Source organism: Lycium barbarum, chromosome 5 (assembly GCF_019175385.1).
Source record: "Lycium barbarum isolate Lr01 chromosome 5, ASM1917538v2, whole genome shotgun sequence".
Classification (NCBI taxonomy): domain Eukaryota; kingdom Viridiplantae; phylum Streptophyta; class Magnoliopsida; order Solanales; family Solanaceae; genus Lycium; species Lycium barbarum.
The window spans coordinates 139,115,889-139,124,386 of NC_083341.1; positions in this window are offsets into that span (position 1 = coordinate 139,115,889).

Below are 8,498 nucleotides of genomic sequence, written 5' to 3' on the forward strand. Positions count from 1 at the left end.
TCTAAGCAAGCAGGAGAAAAGATATTGAATAAGTAGAGTCGAAGTCATGGCAGCACACAAATATCTGGAAACAGCATAATGCAGCAAGGAGGTAAACATAACATACATGATAGATTGCTATAATTAGGATAGGTTAATTAACATATAGCATTCAAGAGGATGAAAGGGAAAACAAAGAGGAGGGACTGGAATATAGGTGAAACAACCCACAATCATGAAAATTGAGCAGAAAGTTCAGCAACTTATTGTTCAGAGAAAGCAAAAAAAGAACAGTTTGAGAAGATTTATAACATGGGATGCATTAACATTTAGTCCCGACCCAGATATTATCAGCATAGTTTATATACTAAACTCATGTACATTTTTTTTTTTAAAAGAGTGTGTGGTAGTGAATATACCCTGTATATCTGGTATATCACTGGACAGTCTCTAGAGAAGCCCAGACGATAAGGGCATAAACAGCCAGCTGAATCATGCTAAGGAGTTAACACTCGATGACCACATATAAACAGTACTAAAAAAACAACAGGGCACACCTACCATGATGAAAGCAAACAGGCTTAATTTGGGAGCGGACTGATCTTTCATGCAACATATAGAGCAAACAGCCTAGACAGAAACCCATATTATTTCAAAAGTAATGGAAACTGGGTCTCGGACACACTAATTGGGTTCTGACCTTATGTGCATTAGACTTTGAGCAAGAGACTAATATCATTCTCAGAACAAAGATGACTAAATGAGACTGAGCCATACGATAATCAGGCTAAGCAAATCAAGAATATCACACTAAGCAGATGATGCCATTAAACTAAACTTAAGCATGGTCATTAAACCGAACAGAATCTGGACAATAAACACATAACTGGGCTGATTTCTGAACTTTGAACAAGGAAATTATGCTACTCTTTTAAACAGATCCTGATGTTAAGCATATCAAATATTAGAACCAATCGTTATCAAGAAGTCATCTAAACCTGAGCGTATTGGTTAATAACATGATTTTAAGACTATTATTACCAGTTGACATCTAATGCATCGAACCATACTTCAACAATAAGCATGCTTGAAACTGAGCATATAGCTATAGATTAACATTAAACAGAGATTCCTAATCAAACATATGAACGGATTTGACGCCCAATCTAAATCAATTATCAATCAAGTGACACGACTAGCACACCAAGCGGGCATGAAATTCATTGAATAAAAATTAACTAGGACTAACTAACTTCAGAGAACCGACTCATATGAATACCCGATAGAGATTCAAGCCATATTTTCAGATGAAACACTGAATGCGCTAAATGAGCAGCAACCATTATTAAACGAAAAAAATGTAGCTTCCTATCTTTATGACCTCGGATATACAGAATTTTATCGCAACATCCAACTTGAAACTAAAAACACTTTAATCATGCAACCAAAAAAAATCACCGACACAGATAAGAGTTAGATCGAAACCAAAGGGAAAAAGAGGAGGGTGGCACTGACCTGCTTTGCGCGCAGTGAACTGAGGTCGTCGGGGTCTCGAATCTACACTCGAATGCGATGAACTCGAACCCGAAAATAGTCTTCCAAATCGAAAATTTTGATGGAATCGATTACTCTCTTCAAAGAGAAGTTTGGTTTGATTTTTTAAATAATCCTGAATGTAAGTGAAAGAATGATTCGAAACACACTGGGATTTGAACAGATTCGAAATCTAAAGTAACGGAAGGGTCCAAATGTTGAATGTGGTAAAATCTCCCCCCTTTTTCAGAACAATTCGTCCTAGATTTATAGGGCTTCGTGTGGTTTGAGAAAGAGAGGAGCGTGGACAGAGAGTGGGGGACAGCGACGAGTGGGAGTGGTGTCGGGTGAGTGGAGGCGGAGGAAAGGGGGAAAAGGAAGAAAGAGAGATGAAGAGGCGGAAAGAAGAAGCGGGAATGGAGGAGAAGAAGAAGGCGAAAAAGAAGGAGAAAATGGAGGAAGGGAGATGGAGGCGGAAGAGATTGAGAAGAGAAAAAGAGGAGCATGAGGGATTAGGGTAGAAAAGTGAAGGGGTTGGGCTGGTCGGGTCGCGGAATTGTTTGGGCTGGTCCGTTTTGGGCTGGCCTATTAATTTAAATATGGGCTGATATAAATGTGGATTGGATATTAAAAATGTGGGTTGCTTATTCGGGTAGGGAAATAATATTACATTTGTATTTTGGGCCATTAATTTGGCTGAAAATTGTTGGTCCTTCCTCCGCTATTTTAATTATTTTCAGGCTTCTAATTCAGTAACTAGTACAATATTTATTATGTGAAGATAAATAGTAATTAATATGTAGAAAAATAAGGATTTTAGAAAATGTTGTCTTGTAATTAATTTTAACGAGTCCACCCGAAAAAAATGAAACGATGGCTAACCGTTTAAAATCTGTGATAAAGTAATACTTATAATGTTAAAAAATAAAAGTAGCGAAAATAATAGTAGTGAAAATAAAGTATTTAGCTCGTCAGTAAATTTAGAAAACCGGGTAAATTAAATAGGAGAGGGACAAAATTGGGTGTCAACACAGCCCACTTGACAGGTTTAAGCTAAACAATAGGAGTAGTCCTGATGGTGAGATTGTGATCTTATTTATTGACAATTGGTTCGAGCAAGATTGGATTTTCTCTTATAATTGGAAGAAGAAGAGTTGGAGAGAAATTGTAATGAAGGAGCTTGGTCGGAGCAAAATTTTTGGAGAATCTGATATGAGTTTCGAAATAGATTGTTTGGAGTATAAATGCATAAATTAAAAGTGTAACTATTAATTCTTATGTAAGACTTCATTAATGTCTATTTTCTGAAGAGAACCTTGCTATATAATTTGCTTCTCTCTTCATGGTCTATATTAATTAGTTTATGCTTCTCTTTGTTGTCTATCTAAGTTTATGGCAGACAAAGTATGGAAAATATTTTGTATTAGCGGCAGATGAATTATGTAGCCGAACAACAAAAGTATTAGTGGCGGATGAATTATGTAGCCGAACAACAAAACTTTTTGCGATAAATTAGTAAAAAGTGATTTAGCTACAGTAGCAATAGATTATCAAAAACAAATTATGTTAACTATTATAAGAGATAGATTAGCGACGAAATTCTAGATAGTTAATTGAAAAAAAATTGTAATGCCACGAATATATGCTCTTTTCATTACTAAACAAAAATTAGCGCTAAACAAATTATGTTGCTAAACAGTAAAAATTTGTGTCAATTATATTCAGGAACAAAGTTCTTAGCTAATTTCATTTTTTTTTGGTAGTGCCATAAGTACTTGTACGTGTCTTATGTGACACTCGTACGTAATTAATAATTAATATCATTTGCTAATATATAACAATAATCGTTTAATCACCAATAAAATGAAATGAAAAAGTGACAGACTAAACTAAGCGCTGCTAATAATTGAAGTACTATAGTAATTAAATTGAGATTCAACTTTTCCCTTCAAGTAAATACAACTATGAATTTCTTATCAAAATCAAGAACTTGAACAAATCAAACTATATATTTACAATTTTACGCTCAAAGTGCCGCTTCTGTAAATTTATCTTAGCCACCATTAACATCGATCTCTTGATCTCCCTGAGAACAAATCCAAATTAATAATTTCTTGTTGAAGCTCTGAGAAAATTGCGTTTGGCTTAATCTCAACTCTCTTACTTCTTCTCCTCCTTCCATCTTGCACAAACATATTGCACATTCCACTGATTCCAAATTATCGTGCTCGAAACGTGTTACTCTAAGCTCATAATTATGATTATGATCATGATCATGAGGTATACTGTCAGAAATAACAGTAGTAGGGGTGTACATGGACCGGGTTGGTTCGGATTTCTTAAACACCAAATCAAACCAATTGCGTCGGGTTTTTAAATTTATACACCAAATCAAACCAATAAAATTCGGGTTTTTCAACCTCAGGTTTTCTCGGGTTATTCGGTTTTCTTGGGTTATTCGGGTTTTTTTTTTTTTGAATAATCTTGATACAAAACATATAACTTTTACGTCAAATGTTTCTTTAGTCCTAGTAAGATACAACTATGTAATTAAGGTGTTTCATAAGAAAATAACACAAAATGTGAGAAGAGTGATGACATTGTATTAAAATATTCAACAAAAGATAATAAAATCGGTTAAAATAAATATTGCTAATTAATAAACCATAAAGAAAATGACCATAATCTAAAAATACTAAGTCATGCTAAAATAAGTACGGCTAATAAGTATTAATTACATGACAAGAAAAAAAAACTTAAGTTCTGTATTTTCACTCTCTAAACTAATTATGCAAAACTAAAGAATAGATATCCAACATTATTATCATTTCTATGGGTAAATTGAAATTCTTTTGTTATTATTAGTGTTGAGTTGGTTTTGGTTTGGACTTTATATGAGTTACTAACATCCATAGGATATAAAACTTATTCACATTCAAAATCCTAAGTTCAAGCTTGAATAATATGATAATAGATGAAAACTACGAAAAATATGAAAAATATTAAGAAATATTTATAAAGTACATTACAAATAAATATTTTTATGTATAAAATATTTTAAAAATTGAATACATGTAATGTCGGGTTGGTTTGGTTTGGTTCGGTTCGGTTTGACTTTTTTTAGCTAAAACCAAACCAAACCAATTATGGTTGGGTTTTTTTTTTCAACACCAAACCAAGTCAAACCAAACCACTAGTCGGGTTTTTTTCTCGGTTTGACTCGGTTTATCGGTTTGGTGTGGTTTATCGGTTTACTTTGTACACCCCTAAACAGTAGTAGTAGTGAAATTGTTATTACAAGAATGAGAGAAAGATTGAAAGAGGACAACATTCCATGCCCATTTCAATTGGGAAAATATGAAGTCTATGTAGTTTAGTATCTTTGATTCAGGAAATATTTGTAATGTTTTTTTAAATATATAGCTGAAAATAATACTGAGAAAGAAAAAGGAGATAGCTAACGAAGCTGGACTCATTTTTTGAGATTTATTGAATTCCTTGAGAAAATAACTTGGTATTGGGAGTTCTCTGTGGAATAATATTAATGCACCCTTAGGTTTATATAGTATGCTAAACAACTAAGTTAATGTTAAGAAATTATATAATATTCGATGAATTGAACATGCTGACTTCACTATTTGTGATAGAGGCAGGCGCTTAGAAATTTCGTTTGCAACATTATATTGTTAATTTATTTGTGAGTGCAATTTTCTTCTATGGTGTCTGTAGGCTGAGTGCTACAATTCAACTGTATCAAATAGGTCAATAAAAGTGTCGTAGCAAGTCTGATCAAGACAATGAGAGAGTAACATCAAGGATCTGAGTACGGCAGTATAAGTGTAATTTTTTCATCTTTAATCAAGATCTCGGGTTTGAGCTCCACAAATGGAAGAATAACCCCGGTAGGGCACGCTCCCCCTATAAATAGCCCTATGTGACGAAGTAAATTTACAGCTTGTTTGGATGGTTGTTACCTATTGTGTTGTTAATTTAAATACAATGTTTGTTTTTATTGTTACTTTAGTTTTATTGTATTGATAAATCCATCGTTACATAATGACGAAAAGTCCCATTTTATGTAACAACCGATTTGGTGTTATTGCGTCGTTACCTTATTTATTTTTTTCTCATTTTGTCTTTACTTATTATCTAATAATCATATTTTATCCTTTATCCTATCTTTTTATGATAAGTCTACACCGTACCGTACTTTTCTTGTAGGTTTATCATTCAAATTGTTAATGTCTAACATTATGTAATGACAGAAAACGATACGATCTCTCCATACGTTGTATTCATCAAAATAATATAGTACAATACAATTCAAAACTATACGATACATTATGAAAAAATAAGTAACAACCATCCAAACAAAGTGTATTGATTCATCTGTTAGTAGATTCCAGGTAGAGTGGCTAAAGCTATCCATTTTGACTGTCCAATTCAGCCCATCTAAAAGTTGGGTTGATATGTAGCCCAAATTAACGCATGAAAAAAATTGTCATAATATTATTAAAAAGATTTTTTTGTTTGACATGTTATACATAGTCATATATAGTAAAGAAAAAAAGTTTTATTGAGTAATTAATCAACTCATAAGAAAACAAACAAAGAAATTAAAACTTGGTAAGCTGTAATGACCCGTTTCGTCGTTACTTTGACTTCCGGGAAATTCGCGACCTTGACCCCCTCAAAAACACCTCTAGATCTTTACGCTTTTAAAATCGCTAACTTGATCGGACCAGTCGTGCGAATCGCGTGTAAAATACTAAATTTCAGCCACTGGGCCTAGTTATGCCGTCATAGCGACAGGCAGCCGCGCCGGCGCTTGCGCTGTAGCGACCATGTGCTCAGCCGAAGCGGACTTGTCAGATCATTTAAAGGGCCGTCCCAGCGGTTCTTCTGCCGCTGAAGCGGTGACGCTGTAGAGACGACTAGACTGCCATAGCGGTTGACGGGCAGATATATCACTATTTAAAGCCCATTTGTTGACTTGACTTAATATTCATTTCCCCAAATCTACAACCGCCATTAAGAGAGAATTCCAGCCTTAGAAACTTAAAAGTTGGGAACGTAACTCTCTAAAACCCCTCATTTCATCCTCCTTTAATTCCCTTTTTCTTCTTGCACCATCTATGATTATGGTAGAATACTAAATGAGGGTTCTTTCCCAAATCTTATAAGACCCTTTGGCTAAATGTGGTAATGTTTGACCTTGAATAATTAGTAACTTCAAGATAGTTCTTTTATTGCAAATCTAGACTAAATAGCAAGTTCTAAGCCTAAACCATCCTTTTCTAAATGGGTTAATTTGTTAGAGGCTATAATGACTTATGTGAAGTAGTAAGGTAAATTTGATTTTAGGTAAAACCTTATTTTCCATAAAAGAGGCGAATAGCAATCATCAAGAATCTGGAAGGATTATTTTAGAAATGACGATTTTACCCCTATGACCCTGATATTCCTCAATTGTTACTCACTCGAATGCACCCATCATTCTTAGACCTTCCGGACCTACAAGTTCGCTACAAAGATGGAAGATGGAATCCAAGTGGATGTTCGCGCACCTGTTCGACCCTGAGGTAGGTTACGACTTACTTTCTTTGGTAGACCTCGGTTGGACTTACATATATGTGTATTAGATGAAACGGAGAATGCATATATAGGATTTCAGAGATTGGGATGGAAAACCTAGGTTTGTATTGTTATGTGATTTATGTGTTCGGGCATGTAGTCTGTAGACTCTCTAGGTTCATGTGTTAGCGTTTCCTTGCGTAATAGTGGAATCTATGTGACTTAGAAGGCTAGTTGTATAGCACTTGACTTATTACGTTATGTTGTTGAGGATTTCACGTATGACATACATAATCAATTCATATGTTTATTGATATTAAATCATAATTTGGTATTGAAGATGATAACTGTCACACCCCTTTTTTGCAGCCCCCGCGCTATAAATGCGCAAGTTTTTATTATTAAAGGGGTTTTCCATTTGAAGTGACGGTTTTGAAAAGGGATTATTTATTTACTCAGAGTCGCCACTTGGAATTGAGTTTTGGTGTTCCAAGTCACCTAAGGAATCCCTAATCAAAAGGAAATGACTCTTTTATTATGGTCCGCGAAAACAGAAGGCCGGGTAAGGAATTCTGTTGACCGGGGAGAAGGTGTTAGGCATTCCCCGAGTCCCGTGGTTCTAGCACGGTCGCTTTATCGACTTATACTTAGCTTAAATTAATCTTTGAATATAATATGTATCTGAGCCTTGATTTGCTCGTACTTTTATTGTTGAACATTTTTATTGGTTTTAACTCGGATGCGTAACCGCATTCTGAATCTTTTAAGCATCTCAAAGTAAGATGCATAACTGCATTCTTATTCGAAACGATATTAATTATTAAAACGAGTTAGACTAAGGTACGTAACCGCATCCTTGAGTTATTAAAAGAACGTCTCGAAATAAGATGCGTAACCGCATTCTTAATCGAAACAACAACAGCCCAGTGAAATCCCACATCTTGGGGTCTGGGGAGGGTATAATGTACGCAGACCTTACTCCTACCAAGGTAGGATGACTGTTTCCGAGGCATTCTTAATCGAAACAAATGTCTTGAAATGTGCCTAAAGCTCATCTAGCGTTAAATGCAATTATTTGTCTCTGAAATTCGAGACTTATTATTTGGTTATTATTAATTCATTTTTAGTCATTTTTCACTCTTCGACAACGGATTTTGAATAAATTCGCAATCCATCTCGCTCCCTTACAATTAATTAATTACAATTAATTAATTATTTGAGACTTAAACTTTGTCTCTGCCCCAAAACAAACTTTTAATTTTTTAACCCGAAATAGGCAGCCCATTATCGCAACAACCATAATTCTTACATTTGATTGAATGAGATTTTTAAACAAAATAACACACAATTAAATAATGAGTGTTCATATCAATGTAGTCTAATAATAAATAAAATGGACTCATCTAAATACA